Source organism: Coloeus monedula (genome assembly GCF_965178545.1).
Source record: "Coloeus monedula genome assembly, chromosome: 23".
In the NCBI taxonomy this organism is placed as follows: Eukaryota; Metazoa; Chordata; class Aves; order Passeriformes; family Corvidae; genus Coloeus; species Coloeus monedula.
The window spans coordinates 6,129,647-6,145,692 of record NC_138803.1 but is presented as its reverse complement, the minus strand read 5'-3'; the positions used below and the strand labels follow the sequence as shown (position 1 = coordinate 6,145,692).

The window sequence follows — 16,046 nt, the reverse complement described above, 5'->3', positions numbered from 1 at the left end:
AGGCTTAAATCTCTTTATTTCACACTAACCATTTTGTGACGCTGCTCATGAGGAGCAGTCGCCTCCGAGTGCGAACGTTGTCCAGGAGGAAATAAAACCAGCAGGGATTTCTGGCACAGCCCCGCTGCGGGGCTTTAACCAGAGCCTGGCACGGGCCACGCTCAGCGAGCCGGGAGGGAGGGAGGGAGGTGCCGGGGGTTCGATCTTTAACCAGGGAGCCGCAGCCCTGCCCTGCAGAGGTTTGGGTCAGCGGCAGAGCAATTTGCAGCAGGGAGCGGAGTTAAGCCGTGCTGGGCAGCTGGGGCCGGAGCCAGGGCCGGCAGGCGGGGACGCTGCTGTCACTGTCACTGTCACCGTCACTGTCACCGTCACCGTCACCCCCCGCGCCCCTGGGTTATGCAAGAACGGGCACCGAGTGCCCCCGGCCCCGCTGCGGCCACCCGGGCACCGAGCCCCTCTCCATTCACCGCCTCCTGTGCCCACGGGAGACGGGAAACCTGGGAAAAGCAGAAGTGTGGCTGTAATTGGGATTAATCTATTTTTAGCAGGCTGTCTGCTGCCCTGTCCACGCTCCAGCTGAGCTGTTTAATTCTGTCCAGCTCGACTCTTTCTGCAGTGGCACCCAGGACTGCTTTTTCTTTTATTACAAACCTTGAATTTGTTTGGGTTTTGGTTTGGTTGTTTTTTTTTTTTTTTTTTTTTTTCATTCCATTGTTATTTTTTGTTTTGTTTTTCCAAAAACCCTTTCCCCCTCCCCCCCCCCCCATAATAACTGGAAAATCCACACTAAAGTAATACAAAGGTTGCTGTATTAAAAAAAAAAAAAAAAAGTAGAAGGAAAAAAAAAGTTATACAACGTTTACTATCGTTATTATTCATTTTACTATGGAGTTTGGAAACCTCGTCATAGATCAGGAATGTGTTGTACCCTGCGCTGCACAAACAGCACAGAAGGAAAATTGCCTCTTCCAAGCGATATTGGATAAAAACACGCAGTGATACCGAAAGGGTTTTTGTTAAATAGCAGCAGGACAAGATGTTAAAGCCATCTCTGAGCGCCTCTCCATTCACTGGCCCCGCATTTAAATACCTGCCGAGCGTTCCTTTAACCTATTATGAGGTATTTGCAAAGGGAACTTCAAGATTAGCGCTTCGGAAACCACCCTGGAACACGGCTGGACCGACATCAAGAGACTCCTCCGGCCGCGCTGCCCGGCCCGGCAATGTTCGCCTTTCCCAAATACTCCTGGCCCTGGGGACGCCCTGGCCAGGGGAGCGGTGCCTTTAGCAGAGCATGGGGCGGCGTGGGGGCTGGTTGGGGTTTTCCTCCCGTGGGCGGTCCGCGGCCTCGGGATTGGGGAAGATGCTCCGCAGGGAAAACCAGGCTGCCCTGCCAAAGCTCCCCCTGCAAACCCAGCCCGGGGCCGGTTCTGCTCGGGGCACGGGCAGGGCGAGCTTGAATCCTGCCCACCGCACCTCTGCCCCCGCCCGGGGCTGGGGTGACTCACGGAGCTCCGGGTGCTGAGCCGGAGCGTGGCTATTTCCGTGCTCCCCCTGCAATCCCCGCTCCTCCGGCTGCGCTGTCAGGCACCTCAGCACCCCCGCCGCCTCTATTCTTAGCAGCTAATAGCTGAAATAATTCCTTTTGTCTCCGCGCTGCCGGCTCCTTGGATCGGGAGCTGAGTGAAAGCTGCCCCCACAGCCGCTCCCAGGGCTGCAGGAGCGGCCGGGGGTCCCGGGGGTGAGCGCAGTGCCCTGTGCCAGCCAGGAATTCTGGCGAGGGCTGAGGATCCCAAATACCCCGACCCCGACTTCAACACAGGCCATTAAGCTGTGCTTTGAAGCAGCTGGGATGTTAATGTGGTGCCACCTCTTTGAAAAGGATCCTGGCTCTTCCAGCTGGGAGTTTCCTAGACTTCACCGGAAAAATTCCGTGTTTTCAGGGGGAGGGCCAGGTTTTCACCTTCAGGCTCCCATTTCAGTGCCTGCTCTGTGGCGTGGGCTCGGTTTGCACCGAGAATGCGAACGCTCCATGCAAATGTGGCTCCCCAATGCCAGCACAGCCGTGCCAACACATCCCTGACAGTGCCCGGGAACGATCCCACACCTCTGGCAGTGCCGGCTTCTGATCTCGACACCAGCTGCTCCTCACAATTCCCTTGAACCACCTCCCAAAGAGGACTGTGGACCCCCCACCCTGCTCTTTGGGGACTGTCAGCTGTGCACACCCGAACAGATGCACGGAATCGGCTTTAAAACTGTTTGGGAAGGGGTTTATTGCTCTTTATCTGCCTGCTGCTCTTCCTCCTGCTGCTTGGGACCCCAGGGAGAGCAACAGAGTGTTCCAAGTGGGACAGGGTGCCCAGAGCAGCTGTGGCTGCCCCTGGATCCCTGGCAGTGTCCAAGGCCAGGCTGGATGGGGCTTGGAGCAGCCTGGGACAGTCAGAGGTGTCCCTGCCATGGCAGGAGTGGGACTGGATGGGCTTTAGGGTCCCTTCTAACCCAAACCAGTCTGTGATTCTATGGGCTGGTAAAGAAAGGACTCACTGGCCATTTCTCTAGAATGCACTAAAGAAGCTTGTCTGGAAAACAATAAACCTTCTGGAAAAAACTAAACCTAAATGTTTGTTGTGACTCTGCAACTCACTGAGGTTGTGTTTGGTAAGGATGAGGTATCACTGACAAACTCAACAAGACCTACCCCACATCAGCACTTGAAAAACATGTTATTCTGAATTTTAAAGCAGCTTTTAGGCCTCTGGGTTGGTAAAGTGAAGAAACTTTTCCATTGCCCTGTCCACCTTTGCCCGATTCTTTGCTCCTTCCGTTCGTGCCCAGCCACTCCCGAGGGGATGTGCCAAGACTCCCCTTCTGTGGCTCCCGAGGTCGAGGGGTTACAGATTTACAGCTGCCCAGACTTGCTCCGTCCCGGGCAGGAATTCGTTTGGCATCAACGAGGCCTTTGGATTATTTATCTCAGCCTTTCAGTTAAACAGGAACATGCCCTGATTTTAACAATCGTGCTTCCTGAGCTGGGGGAAGGTGTGGCCGATGGCATTTAAACCGAAACCCGAGCCAAGGCTTCCCCGGCAGGAAGCTGGAGGTGCGGGCAGGACCACGAGGGTTTCCTTCAGCACTCAAAACACCCAGGGCCTTCCTCAGGTTATTTTAGCACCCCCAGCAGCAATAATGATGTGCACGAGGGCGAGATTTGGGCAGTGTCAGACTCCATATGTTGTTGCTATTAAGGTCATCGTAGCGTGAGAGCAGAAAATCGACGGGAGACGCTGGAGAACTGAGGATGAGCCTTTAGGTACAGCCTGGCACAGAAGCAGAGCAAGCCCAAACTTCCTCTGGAAGCTGAGGAAACGCTCCCTGGTGGTGCTGAGGGAACTTTTTTTTGTGGTGCTGAGGGAACTGTCAATGACAGCCTGGAGGGTCAATCCCCTCCCTCCCTCCTCAAAAAATTGTATTTTCCCCCAGACATCCAGCCCAAACCATCCTGGTTGCAAGTTGTGAAATCTTGTTAATGTCTAGCACAATAAAAACTCTTTATTTTATTAATCAGCACTGTAAGCACTCGGGGCCCAGCTGTGATCAGCCATGGGGTCACCCCCAGTTTTGGAAGGGATTCCAACCCTGCACTGATCTCCCCAGCCTCCCTCTGACCACAGCCATGGATTATTCCCACTTCCCAAGCCTGCTTTCTAGCCCAGGACTTTGCACCCTCATAGGCAGCTCTTACAAAACCAAACCTCTGCCTCCTACTTTCAAAGTCTGGAAGGAAAAGAAAAAAAACTAAGGAAAAAAAACCCAAACCAGTACCAACACATGGAAATGGGCTCCAGTTAAACCAGAGAAGCAGCCTAGATTTTTATTGTGGAACCATGGCCTCTATTTCCTTACAGAAAATGTCAAATCCTGCCCAAGAGTGTCAGAAGATGACTTTATGTTTTAGGCCTCATCACTCAGTTCTGAGGGCTGAAGTTTTCGCAAGATTTCTTAAACAGCAGATTGTTTCCCAGTGCAAACAGCTCTGAGTTCTTCTTGGGAGCCTGAGTGCCACCAGCAAGTACTCAGAGCCAGGTAAAGATAGAAACATTCCAGGGCTGCTGATTTTCAAACGAAAGCAAACCATAAAATAAACGCCACAATTCCCCTGAAAGCCACCAGAACAAGTCATTTGAAATAAATCAAAGCTGGTTTCACCTTCTTAATGCACCACGGGCCTGACAAAAGCGGTGTGAGCTGAAAGCATCAGTGAACTGCCCCATTTCTGAGGCTCTGAGTGTTTCATCTGGCTCTGGTGTTTCATCTCGCTCTGTCATGTTCGGAGCTCCGTGGATCTCGAGGTGGCCTCTGCCTGCCTGCACAGTGTGCTGCAAACCACCGGGGAAAAGCGGGAACGCGGAAAATCCGCCCTGGCCCTGCGTGCTGGGGCTCCTGGGAGAACTGGGGGTGACCACAGCAGCGCAGGCAGCTCCACATCTCAGCTCACCCCGGCCTGCCTGGGCGGGGATGACTCATTTCAGGAGCCTGTGCTCGCTTCGAGCCATTAAGGAAGGAGTTAATCCCTGCAGCTTTGGCCACAGAGTGGATGTGTAAGGCCTGAAGTCCCATGGGCTCGATTGCATAAGAAACCATGTATTGTGGCATTTAGTTGATCATGCACTACTTCTTCTGGTCACATGGAGGCTTGATTTCCCCTTGCATCAGCTACTACAGACTTTACATTTCTCGTCCTGGTGTCTGTTCGGTTACCGGGGTCATCCCCTTCAGCCCACAGCAGAGCCTGTGCTGCTCACCCAGCCCTGATCCACGGGATCTCACTCTGTTTTTTGTAGGATCCTATCAGAGGAACCGGGCGCTTGTAATTTTTCTCATTTGTGTCTGTGCGTAACAGGTGTCATTTTCAGTGTAGTACAGACAAATCCCAAAATAGCTCAGGCTCTTCAGACGCGGCGAGGAGAAAAAACCGTGGTTACTTCAGCTTTGGTTGTAGTGAAAAACCCAACGCTCGCAGCCGGCTCTGAAGTCGGAATTAAAATGGCAGACGGAGGTGGGGAGCAGGGATCTCTCTGCATTCCGTGCTTCCTGACGGACTGCTCCTCGCTGCTCCGTGTGTGCACATGAACTCCCTCACACAGCGCTGCCTCCCCATCAGCTTCCCTGATTCCCAGGAGCTGCACCTACCACGGATCCTCCTCCACACTTCCCGGTGCCGGCAGAGCTCTGCTTCCCCTGCCGGCTGCCGGGGCCGGACGGAGGCACCGGAGTTAATCGAGGGATTTGGGGGGCAGAGGCAAGGAGAGACCGTGCAGCTGCAAAAGGCTCCTTGCCTGGGGATGATGCCTGCTGTGCTGAAATGCAGAGCTGCTTGTGGACTGTCTTTGTCGGGGATTATTGGATTCTGGTGACTCCAGGAACGCAGTTATTAGTTCCCCTGCCTACGCCGAGCGTTTTGAATCTGTGTGTGTGATAACACTTATTAATACTGCTCAGATTAAGAAGATCCTATGGCTTTCCAGCACTTTCAGCACCTTATCTCACACCAGGCATCTGCCCAGCAGCTGAACCACGCTCAGATCAATGTCCTGTGGCCAGCAGAGCAGGGGCTTGTGGGGCCAGCAGTAGCCTCATGCCCAGAAGTCCTGTGTTTGTTCACAGCAGCAGCTCCTCTTAAGCTGCCTTGTGCTCCAGGGGATCTGCCTGCTGAGGATTTGCAGGACGTGGGCCTAAAATATTTTATTTCAGGAAGTCAAGCAGTGGTTCCTGTCACCGAAACAGTTAATCAGAAAGCACCAACTCTCTACTGCAACGTGTGTGTGCGTGTGTGTGTTTTTGTTTTTTAGAGCCAGCAAGATTTGCTTTGGTTTCTTTAAAGCAGAAAACACCAGAAAAGTTGGCTGTGGTTTCAGCTGCTATCGCTTGAGATTTGTACTGCTGACTACCAATCCTAAAAGAGTTAACCTGGCAAGTATGACTCAGAAGCAGAGAAGTGGATGCGAGGCTGAGAGCCGGGAGGAAGTGCAGAAACAGAGGTGAGGAACAGAATAATTGCCAAAAAAAGGTGCAGAGTCCAGGAGCGACGTTCCCTCCGATCTGCCTGGCCCTGGCACCGCTGGCACGGGCTCCCTGGAAAGCTGCAGTTCCGCTCTTATAACACAAGGAGCAGGCTGGAGAATTTAGAGCTGCGTCACAGAGCTCAGCGAGAGAGTGAGAGAGCAAGCTCCGTCGATAGGTCTACCAGCAACAGCCCTGCTGCAGCAAGAGGGGAGAGAGGCAGCAAGAGAGGCAGAGAGGGCTCCAGGAAGAGAAGTGGCACCAACACCACGGACTGGGCTCCTGCCACCATCCACTGTCATTTGCACCTTGTTCTCGGGCTCGCTTGGTGTAGGAGGCTTCGCCCATTGACGATGCTGGAGACCCGGCGCGCTTAATCCCGCGGGGAGGGAGAGTGGGCAGACACCGAAAGGGTTAACGGGAAGGAAATTTCTGGAACCTTCTCTTCTGCGGCGCTCCAGAGCGAGCGGAGGGCTGAGGACTGCGCAGATGGTGCACGGGCACAGCTCTTCGGTCCGGTTCGTCTCCCTCACGTACGTACCTTTGATCAGGATGGGGCTGGAGCTGCAGCTACGTATTTGGATTATTTGCAGGGCGTCCCTCTCCCCCGGCGTCCGTAAGTTCGGATCCCAAAGTGCCTTTATTATTATTTTGGCTGGGTAGGATTGCTCTGTTCTGCGTCAGAGCTGTTTTCTCAATGGAGCGACGGCACAGGTTGTACTAATGTCACTCTTGCTGGCATTGCTGTACTGCAGAGGAGGGTAGTAGTCGTGGGGGAGAGATGACAACTTTGCAAAGACTGCTGTTTTCCTGGTTTGTCTGGGCTTTTTATCCCCCCCCATGTCCCCGGAGGCTGGCATGTCGGCGAGGGGTTGGTGCAGGGGTTAACAGGCACCCTGCGATTCAGAGCTCCGAGGTTTGTCACTGCGTAGTTCGCAAAGTGGCAAACGGTGACGCAGTGATCATTGCAGGGCACGTCGTCCAGTTTTTAAAAGCACTGGGGACAGGTAGACGGGTGCCTTCCAGACGCTTCCACACCAGCTGAAAGGGGTTAAAGATGAGTCGAGCCGGGAAGCGAGCATTTAGGGATTAAATGTCATCATTTTGGCGTTGGAAAGTTGTTTACCTTGCTCTCTCGGTGTCTCCATGCTGGCAGGCGGCCAGCTCACATGTGATAGTCTTCCCTGGACTGCTGCATCATTAACGAGAGCCAGCGCGGGCTCCCATTGGCCGCGGCGGGCGCAGCGCCGGGGCCGCGCCGCCATTGGGCGCGCCGGGGATGGCAGGTGGAGCGCCCGAGCCCATTGGCCGCGCGGGGAGCAGCGCAGCGCCGGGCCGGGCCGGGCGGAGGGGAGCCGGGCCGGGCCGAGCGGAGCCGAGCCGGGCCGAGCCGAGCGGAGGGGAGCGGAGCCGAGCCGAGCCGGGCCGGGCCGAGCCGAGCCGAGGGGAGCCGAGCCGGGCCGGGCCGAGCCGAGCGTAGGGGAGCCGAGCCGAGCCGAGCCGAGCCGGGCCGGGCCGAGCCGAGCCCGCGGCGGGCACCGGCTGCTGCCTGCTCCCAATTCCCTGCCTGCTCCCAATTCCCTGCCTGCTCCCTGTTCCCTGCCTGCTCCCTGTTCCCTATTCCCTGCCTGCTCCCTGTTCCCTGCTCCTCATTCCCTGCCTGCTCCCTGTTCACTCCCTGTTCCCAGTTCCCTGCCTGCTCCCTGCCTGCTCGTGTCAACCAGAGCGGCCGAGCAGCACGGCAGGCTGCTGCCCTGCTCCCTATTCCCTGCCTGCTTCCTATTCCTTGCCTGCTTGTGTCAACCAGAGCGGCCGTGTGGCACAGCCAGCACCGTGCTTCTGCCCACTGCTCCCTGCCTGTCCCCTGCTCCCTGCCTGTCCCCTGCTCCCTGCCTGTTCCCTGCCTGTTCCCTGCCTGTCCCCTGCCTGTCCCCTGCCTGTCCCCTGCTCCCTGCCTGTTCCCTGCCCTGCTCCCTGCCTGTCCCCTGCTCGCTGCCCGCAGGTGTCAAATGGGAGCGTTCATCCAGCGCTGCAAGCACCGGTGGCTGCCCCTGCCCTGCTCCTTGTTCCCTGCTCCCTGCCTGCAGGTGTCAAATCTTAACATTCATCCCAGCACTCCGAGTATCTGCCTGCTGCTCCCTGCCTGCTCCTTGTCTGCTCCCTGCCTGCTTCTGCCCGTTCCCTAACCTCCCTGCCCATTCCCTGGCCTGCTCCCTGCTTGCTGCTCCCTGCCTGCTTCCTGCCCAATCCCTGCCTGCTCCCAGCTCCCTGCCCACTGCTCCCTTCCCACTCCTGCTACCTGCCCTCTGCCCACCATTCCCTGCCCGCTGCCCACTCCCTGCCCGCTGCCCACCACCCGCTGCTCGCTCCGTTCCCACCTCAGATCCCAGGATGCCAGGCGTCCCTCGGGCAGCAGGCAGGACAGGAGCCGGTCACTGCTGGCTGTGCTGGGTGCAGCCCTTCGCCCACGGGTACTGCTGGGACATCTTGTTTCCCTGTCCAGTCGCGATGATGACGATGACGATGACGTGTCAGAGCTGCAGCCCACGGGGCAGGGGAAAGTACTGGGGTTCAGGGCTTTTCTCCTTGCTTCCTTCTCCCTTGTGAGGTGCTGGAGTGTTGGCAGCACTGTGAACAAGCAGCTTGGGGCAGGGATTGCACCTGGAAATTATGTTGTGGGAATAGTCAAAAGAAGTGAAAACGACTCCTGCCCAAACTCAGCTTTTGTTTGCACAAGTGTGAGTTTGCCAGAGGCTCAGTAACATCACAGAGAGATGGAGACTGCCCTCAGTGATGGGTCTGCAAAGACTTGCAAAGGAGAGAACAGCATTAGAAAGCAAGGACTGAAGGACTGGGAAGGACTGGTTAAGGATGAATGGGAGACTGAGGGCAGAGAGCAGCTCCAGAGAGAGGATGAGGAAGTGAAGGGGAGAACACTTTTCCCTCTTAACCATTTACTATACTATTTTTTCACCTCTCTTCTTAAAGCGACCAGCAGTGAAGATGGCAACTCTGCCTGGAAGTGCTGAGGACACAACCAGCCTTGAGCTTGGTCCTTCTGGCCGAGGAAGTCTCCCGATTATGCAGTGGAGTGGTAACTTTGCTTTCTCATACGACAGGGCCCATTATTCCATAGCCTTTCATCATTCCAAAGCTTACCCAAGTTTCAGGATGTGCTAGCAGGAGTGTTTAATCTCTCTTACTCACTGGCTGACATCTCCACTGTCAGGGTTGGTTGGTTAGCAACAACCGCTGGGCTCAGCACCGGCTCAGGCACCGCACGGCCGCCGTCCCCATCTGGGCTGCAGCCCGGCCTCTGCAGGGTGGTCTGGGAGACAGGGAGACAGGGAAGGGCTGGATTTACACCCCGAACGGAATTTCGGTGGTTTGGTCGCGAAGGCCGCAGGCGCTGCGGATTTTTCCCGACTCCGTCCTTTGCGCAGGGCCGCCATTTCCAACGGCAGTGCGGTGCAGGGACGGGGAGGGAAGAACCCAACAGACTCTACGTGCCACTCCCCACTTTCTTTCCCTCTTTCCCATCTCCATCTTTCCTCCTTCCCCTCCTTCTGTGCCCGATTCCATAGGGAATTTCAGCCTCTTACTGCAGTCATCACAACCCCACCTGACTCACTGAGCCTTCACTGGCTGTAGCTGGCTCCCTCGGAGCATCCTCACGTCCTGCAGCGCCAAATCCGCAGAGCAGGGGAACAACGGGAACAACAGAAACAGCAGCGATGACGGTGGTCCCTGCAGCCAGACAGACAGGCATAAATACTCCCACACCCACGAGAACAGGCCCAGGCAGCTGTAGAGGGGGTTCTGTACGGCCAGGAGCTGGACAAAGGCACGATGCTGGGTTGTGTGGATGATGGGTGGGTCGAATCTGTTTTCCCCAGCGTTGGTTGCATGAACAACTCTTTCCGGTTTTCCCCAGCACAGCTGTGGGGTAGAGAACCCCTTAATTTGTAAAGCTAGTGCTGTTTCATGGCTTTCAAGGAGGTGCCACTGGCTGCTGAGTGTGTTCAGCGTAGGGATGCATTTGGTTTAGTTCCTTTTGCCACCGTGTTTTGGCCACAGCGATGGTTTAACTGTGCCTAACCGCAGGGAGGGTAAGGAGACGGATAAAAGAGGAGTTATTTCAATGTTAAACTCCAATGTAAATCTCATTACTCAGGAATTGAGGTTACTGTCAGCAGGTAAATCTGTGGGACTGGCAGGAAACAAGGCTAAGAAGGGGACAGGGCATATTTCCGTAGGACAGCAGTGATGGTGTGCACAGGGATGGCACTGTCACCGTGAGCTGTACCTGGGTAACTGTTCCATAATCGTTCTCTGCAGAGTGCCGCAAAAGGACTGGGGAAAGCTGTGATTTCTCCCTCCCTCCGACACTCGTGTGTGACACTGTGAGAGCTGATTCATTTTCCTCTATCTGGGTTTCCCTGCTCTGGGGAGTGGGGTTTGCTCTGCCTCGGCCTTGGTGCAGCATCGTGACGCAGCGCTCGGTACCGCGCCGACAAAACACACGCAGTTTTCTCGGGCGTTCTGACCGCTCAGGGACCGCAGGATTCGGGGAAGGAAGGGCAGGATTTCACATGCCCATGATATAAATTTAAAAGCATTACCTCTGCTTCTCTGCTAGTGGAGGAAGGCTCTGTGAGGGACGAGACAGCCATGATCTCCTCCTGCACTTGTTTTGCCGATGGTCATGTTACATCTGTGACGCAGACGAATTTTGCTGTTGGTCTCTGTCGGTGCTTTAGGGAGTGGAGCTGATAAGGGCACAAGCTTGAATATGGTTAGAAACATTCACTTCATATCGATGTCAAAGTTCAAACCGCACCTGGAGGGTCAGGGGTATCAGATCCACCTACTGACCCCCCCAAATGGTGGAGGAATTCGGATGAGCCACAGCAGCCCTGGCCATTTTGCTGCTCGCAGAGCAGGCTCGGAGCCTGCAGTGCTGCTGCTGCTGCTGTTCATTTCCATGTTATACAAATACAGCGTTGGGCTCTGTGTCAGGAGCTTTCTGATGCTGTGAGAAGCTTAAAGTCTACAAGCAAATGTTTTTCTTTTCTTATTTGGGAACATTCATTAAAATGTCTAAATGCCAAGTGTTCTACCCTCTCTCCTCTGACAAATCTCTCCCAGACCTATCCAGAAAATTCAGTGCTGCTGCGTAGGATTTTTAAAACTTTATCGTGGTGTTTTCTTACAGTTTAATATGGGTGTGGCTAGGGAGGAGAGTAAGATTTAATTTGGTTGAATATCTCTAATGCTGATGTTAATGGACAAGGATGTAGGCAAGAGACAGGAGTTGTCCACATCCTCTTTATCTCTGTATATAGATAGCCCCAAGCCCAGGCTGTGAGGAAAAAGGAGGGAATACTCCATCCCATTCCCACCCACCCAAACAATTTCGGTGCAAAGGCAGCAGTAGAAAAGGCCAAGCTGGAATGTCACAAAATGGTTCCCCCAGCACTCAGAGATGCCAGTGCCATTTATCCTGGCACGGCTCCGAGAGCGGCACTGCGAGCCGCCTGCTGCAAGGTCATTCCCCTGACTCATGGTCAGCAACCAGTTGGTTCAGGAACTCCCAATCCACTTCTCTTGCAATTGTGCCCATGCCTGAACCTGGAGGGGAGGCTTGAAAATTAACATTACTGCAGTAGTGGGGGCACTGACCCCAAACTCCATAAAAATCCTGTGTCTCTGAAAGGTTTTAAAATCCCTATCTGTAATTTGTTTCTTTGCTAGCTCCAAATACTTTGCACTACCTCCCTCATCCCCTTTTCCCCCAAGACTTCCTCTGGACTGCTGGGAATCAGGAGTGGCGTGTATTTAAGGACTCACAGTCTGTTCTAGGAAAAAAAACCTTGGTGTGTATTTGCATTTCTGTAGCTGCCAGGTGGACCCTGCAGGCTCCCCACAGCCTGTTGAGCCAGGGGTGTCTCTCAGGTGCTTTCAGTTTCAGCTACCTCAGCTCAGGAGCTGTCTTGTCCCCTCCCAGGTTTCCCCATTTTTCCCTGGTGTTCCTATTTGTCCATGTCACTCATATTTTCTGTTGTCTCAGGACAACATCAGCCATGGATATGCTTAGGGCTGGCTCTGGATGTCTCAGCCACACAGGCAGCAGTGGAGTGATTAATGCCTCTGAGCAAAATAACTTATTTAGTCCCCAAAGTTCAACCTGGGGGCACGTTCTGTGAATAGAGAGGGGCAGGGGGAGCAGTGCAGGCCAAGCAGGGCCTCCCGGAGCTGCCAGCCCACCTCACCAAGCCCCCAGCCGTGGGCAGCCTGACCCTGCTCACCATAAGCCTTCACCTTCCCCACCATTATTCCCTGGTTTCCAAAGGGACAGAACCTGGCTGCCAATCCCGATGCCAGTGACGACTCCTCGCCCACAGGGAGGCAGATGTGATGGCTCGTCTGCTAAAAACTGAGCCAACACACTGTGATTCAGTCCTCCAGCTTTCCAAGGAAGAGCTATTTCTGAGTGAAGCTCATCTCTTCAGCTCCCCCCACAAATTCTCACGGTGCTCAGGAGTCCAACAGCAGCCACGGGGTTTGCATTTGGATATCCAGCTCAAATGCTTCTTAAACATCGACAGTGGCTCTTGGACACACGGTGATATTCCAGGGATGGAATGGTGGAAATCCTGGGAACAGGGACAAGCCAGCAGCTCGTGTGCTTGGGGGAGTCAGCCAGGAGTGTTTGGTCAGTGCTTTTCTCCAGCTGTTCTGCCAGCTCCTGGTACTGCAGGTAGTGTTAAACTAAAGGCTTGTTTTCAGAGGTCTGGCTTAAAGGCAGGGTGTACTTCAGTGAACATCTTCTGGCTGGGTTTGTTTCCTTCTGCTCCTCACTGGCACAGGACATTCTTTTGTCTCTTGAATGACACAGAAGAAAAATATGGCTTCCCTTGCCATTACCTAGAGGAGCTGCAGCGGTGGTGTTGGGGGAACACCATGTTCCTGAACTGACTGCACAAATCACAACAATCATCTCCCTGTGAGTGCTTTCAAGCCCTGCAATCAGTACTTTACATTCTAAAGTGATGCTTAGGTACAGAAGTTAGGAATGGAAAATGGCCTTTCTGGTTGCAGCTGCTTAGGTGGATCACTTGTTTGAGTGGAGGGAGTTTTGCTCGCTCAAGCTCTGTAGGGCTGAATTTGATGGTTTTCATTCCTACTGCCCTTCCCTGACCTCAGCCCTGTAAGCGCGATGCTTCTCTTCCCCTGTGTGAGTTTGCCTGTGAAAGCTGAAATCCTCCACAGGATCCAGGGCTTCAGCAGTTCCTGTGCCCTCCAAACAGGCCGAGGGTTTGCCCAGGAACTCTCCTGAGAGCAAAGGCGGGGGAGAACTGGATGACTCCAGGCAGGCCAAAGCAATTTCAGATGAGCAGGGGGGGATCACGAGATGGGGAACTGCAGCACTAATATTTAAGCACAGCTCTGATGGCCACCATGCTAAAACAGACACTGCTGAGTGCTCTGACAGATTCCCCTTAACAGGCATTGAAATCAGTGACTCAAATCAAGCAGGCCTGACAGTCCCATTGCTCAGAGTTAAAAGGGACACAAGGCTCCACAGGCTTTTACCCCAATTCTGTCCCAGTGTTCAGCCTGCCTTGGGGTTTTAGACACAGAGTTTTTAACTCCATTTGTACTGCAGTTGTAAGGCTGCAAGAGTAGGACTGAAGGAATAGGCTACGTTCCATTCAGGATTGCAATGTGCAGTTTTTATCGCAGTCTTTATAAGCAACAAAAAAAAACCTCCATTATGTTTTAAACTCATGAGGGAGGTACCTGGTTTTGCTGCCCACAGCAGCAGTGGCATCTCCAGAGCCATCTCTTAGGCACAAATATCAATTTTCCTAAGCAGTGCAGCACCTACTCTGCCTTTCCTCAGCCCAGGCCCGTGCTGCTGACACACCAAGTGTTCCAGGCTGAGCACTGGCTTCAAGTGCAAGTCAGAGCACATTTGTCCATAGCTGACCCACGCAGCACCAGACCTGCACAACAAAGAGATGCAGTTACAAGCTCCCCACGCCGAGAAGGCTTTTTTAGAAACCTTAGAAGTTCACTCATTTCCATTCCCCTTACAGGTCACCACTTGTACTGTCACACCCCTTGTCCTGCACCTGGCCTTGGGCTGATTCATTCCTTCACTGGGAGGATGATGCATTGAGCTCAGATTCTCAGCATATAAAACAGGGATTATTTTCTCCAGGGGAGACCAGAGCCTGATGAACCACGAGTTTCACCCCGTGATGTGAAAATGGAGGAGAAAATTTATGATGCACACTGAGATCTGTTTTGCTCTCTGTAAAAGCCCCAGAACTGCCTTTCTATGCAAAGTGCAGGTTGTGAAAAATCAGGTCTGTGACATCCAGGCTTGCCTTGTTCCTGCAGACTAAAGGGCTCAGGGTAGAGAGGAAGTTCCCTTTCACAGGGAAGGCAGGGATTCCCTTTCTGTCTTTGTCTCCTATGGAATGTATAAAGCAGTGTGAAGTCCATGACAGCCTTTGAGATGTTCCTCTGAAAGAAGCTACAGAACAGCACTGCCACTAAAACATCTGAAAAGGAGGAAAGCCACAGAATGACATTGTACTTTCCCTACTGTTACTTACTGGGAAGTCCAGACCACTGTGACCAATCCAAGGACAGGGGACAGTACTTGCTGGTTGCCACGCAGCAAATGTTTGAGACAAGCACTGCTTCATTTTCTTCCCTGTGAGGGTGGGCAGGCCCTGGCACAGGGTGCCCAGAGCAGCTGTGGCTGCCCCTGGATCCCTGGAAGTGTCCCAGGCCAGGCTGCAGCAGCCTGGGACAGTGGAAGGTGTCCCTGGCCACGGCAGGGGGTTGCCCTGGATGAGCTTTAAGGTCCCTCCCAACCCAAACCATTCTGTCATCCCGTTTTCCTGCCCATGTGCACGTTTCCAGCAGGGTGCTGTGGATCACAGCATCCTGAACCATTCCTTTACTCCTGCCCAGACACACTGAGAGCCTTGGAAAGGAGAGCACAGACAGATGAACCCTTCCCAAAACATGCACCTGCACCTTGGCAAGAAGGGCTGACACCTTCTGAGGAGCTTGTGAAGGCAACAGGACAAACTCCAGGTAGCCTGGAGGAGGGACAGCAGCATCTTAATTATGCTGAAGTGAAACCTGGTTTTATCAAAACTATAAATAATAAATGAGCCATTGGTCTTCATCTGCTGCATATTTCTGGAAAGGTTGGTCTCCTTTGCAGAGGGGAAGATGTGCAGAGGTTTTCAGTCCTTCTAAGTCTCCTGCTTTGACACAAGTTCCCATTTTCAGCAGCACAAAATGAAGTGACATTTCCTCCAACCATTTTTCAAAACCCTAATGAGGATTTCTTTGTAATGCTTCCTACTGAGGCAAGGAAAACCCAAAGTAAACCTCACTCTGAACCTGTTTCTCAGGGATGCTGCTGTGATTCTGTGATCCGTGCTGCACCTGCCTCTCCTCACCAGCAACTCCTGGTCCAGCTTTTCAGGAGTAAATCTCACCTGATAATAGAGGGTGCCTCATGAATAACTGTGCCAGCACGGCAGGCACTGGGGAGGGAACCTGCTTTCCACTCGTCTTTCACCCTGTTGCCCCAGATAATGGATTTAGAAACACCAGTAAATATCCAGACACGGGAATCTAGTCCAGTTATTTCCCCTTCCTCCACCCCTCTTTCTTGGAAGGACAAGCTCCTCTCTCTGAGCTTTCCCTCTGCTGCCTGGGAGTGTGCATTAGGATGGAGGCACTGGAGCAGGTTTTTGGATGTGGTTACAGCAGGAATACACAGAGTTGCCAAAAACCCAGGGCATCAGTAAGTGAAAGTGCCGACTGCAGTTGTGCTTTACTCCATTTCACATCGGCCTCTGCTCCAGCACAGGTCAGACACTTATCCAAGGGTTGATAGCTCCTGAATTATGCATGCGTGGAGCAGTTCAGAGGCTTCACAAGACCCC

The 16,046-nt window shown here is 53.6% G+C and overlaps 1 long non-coding RNA gene across 1 annotated transcript; it reads left to right on the top strand.

Annotated features, from left to right (window-relative positions):
- Positions 1-3,987: 3,987 nt before the first annotated feature.
- Positions 3,988-15,492, top strand: LOC309581552. The gene is made up of 3 exons (XR_014227049.1): positions 3,988-6,596; positions 9,052-9,157; positions 14,166-15,492. It is a non-coding gene; the product is annotated as an uncharacterized lncRNA (long non-coding RNA).
- Positions 15,493-16,046: the final 554 nt, after the last annotated feature.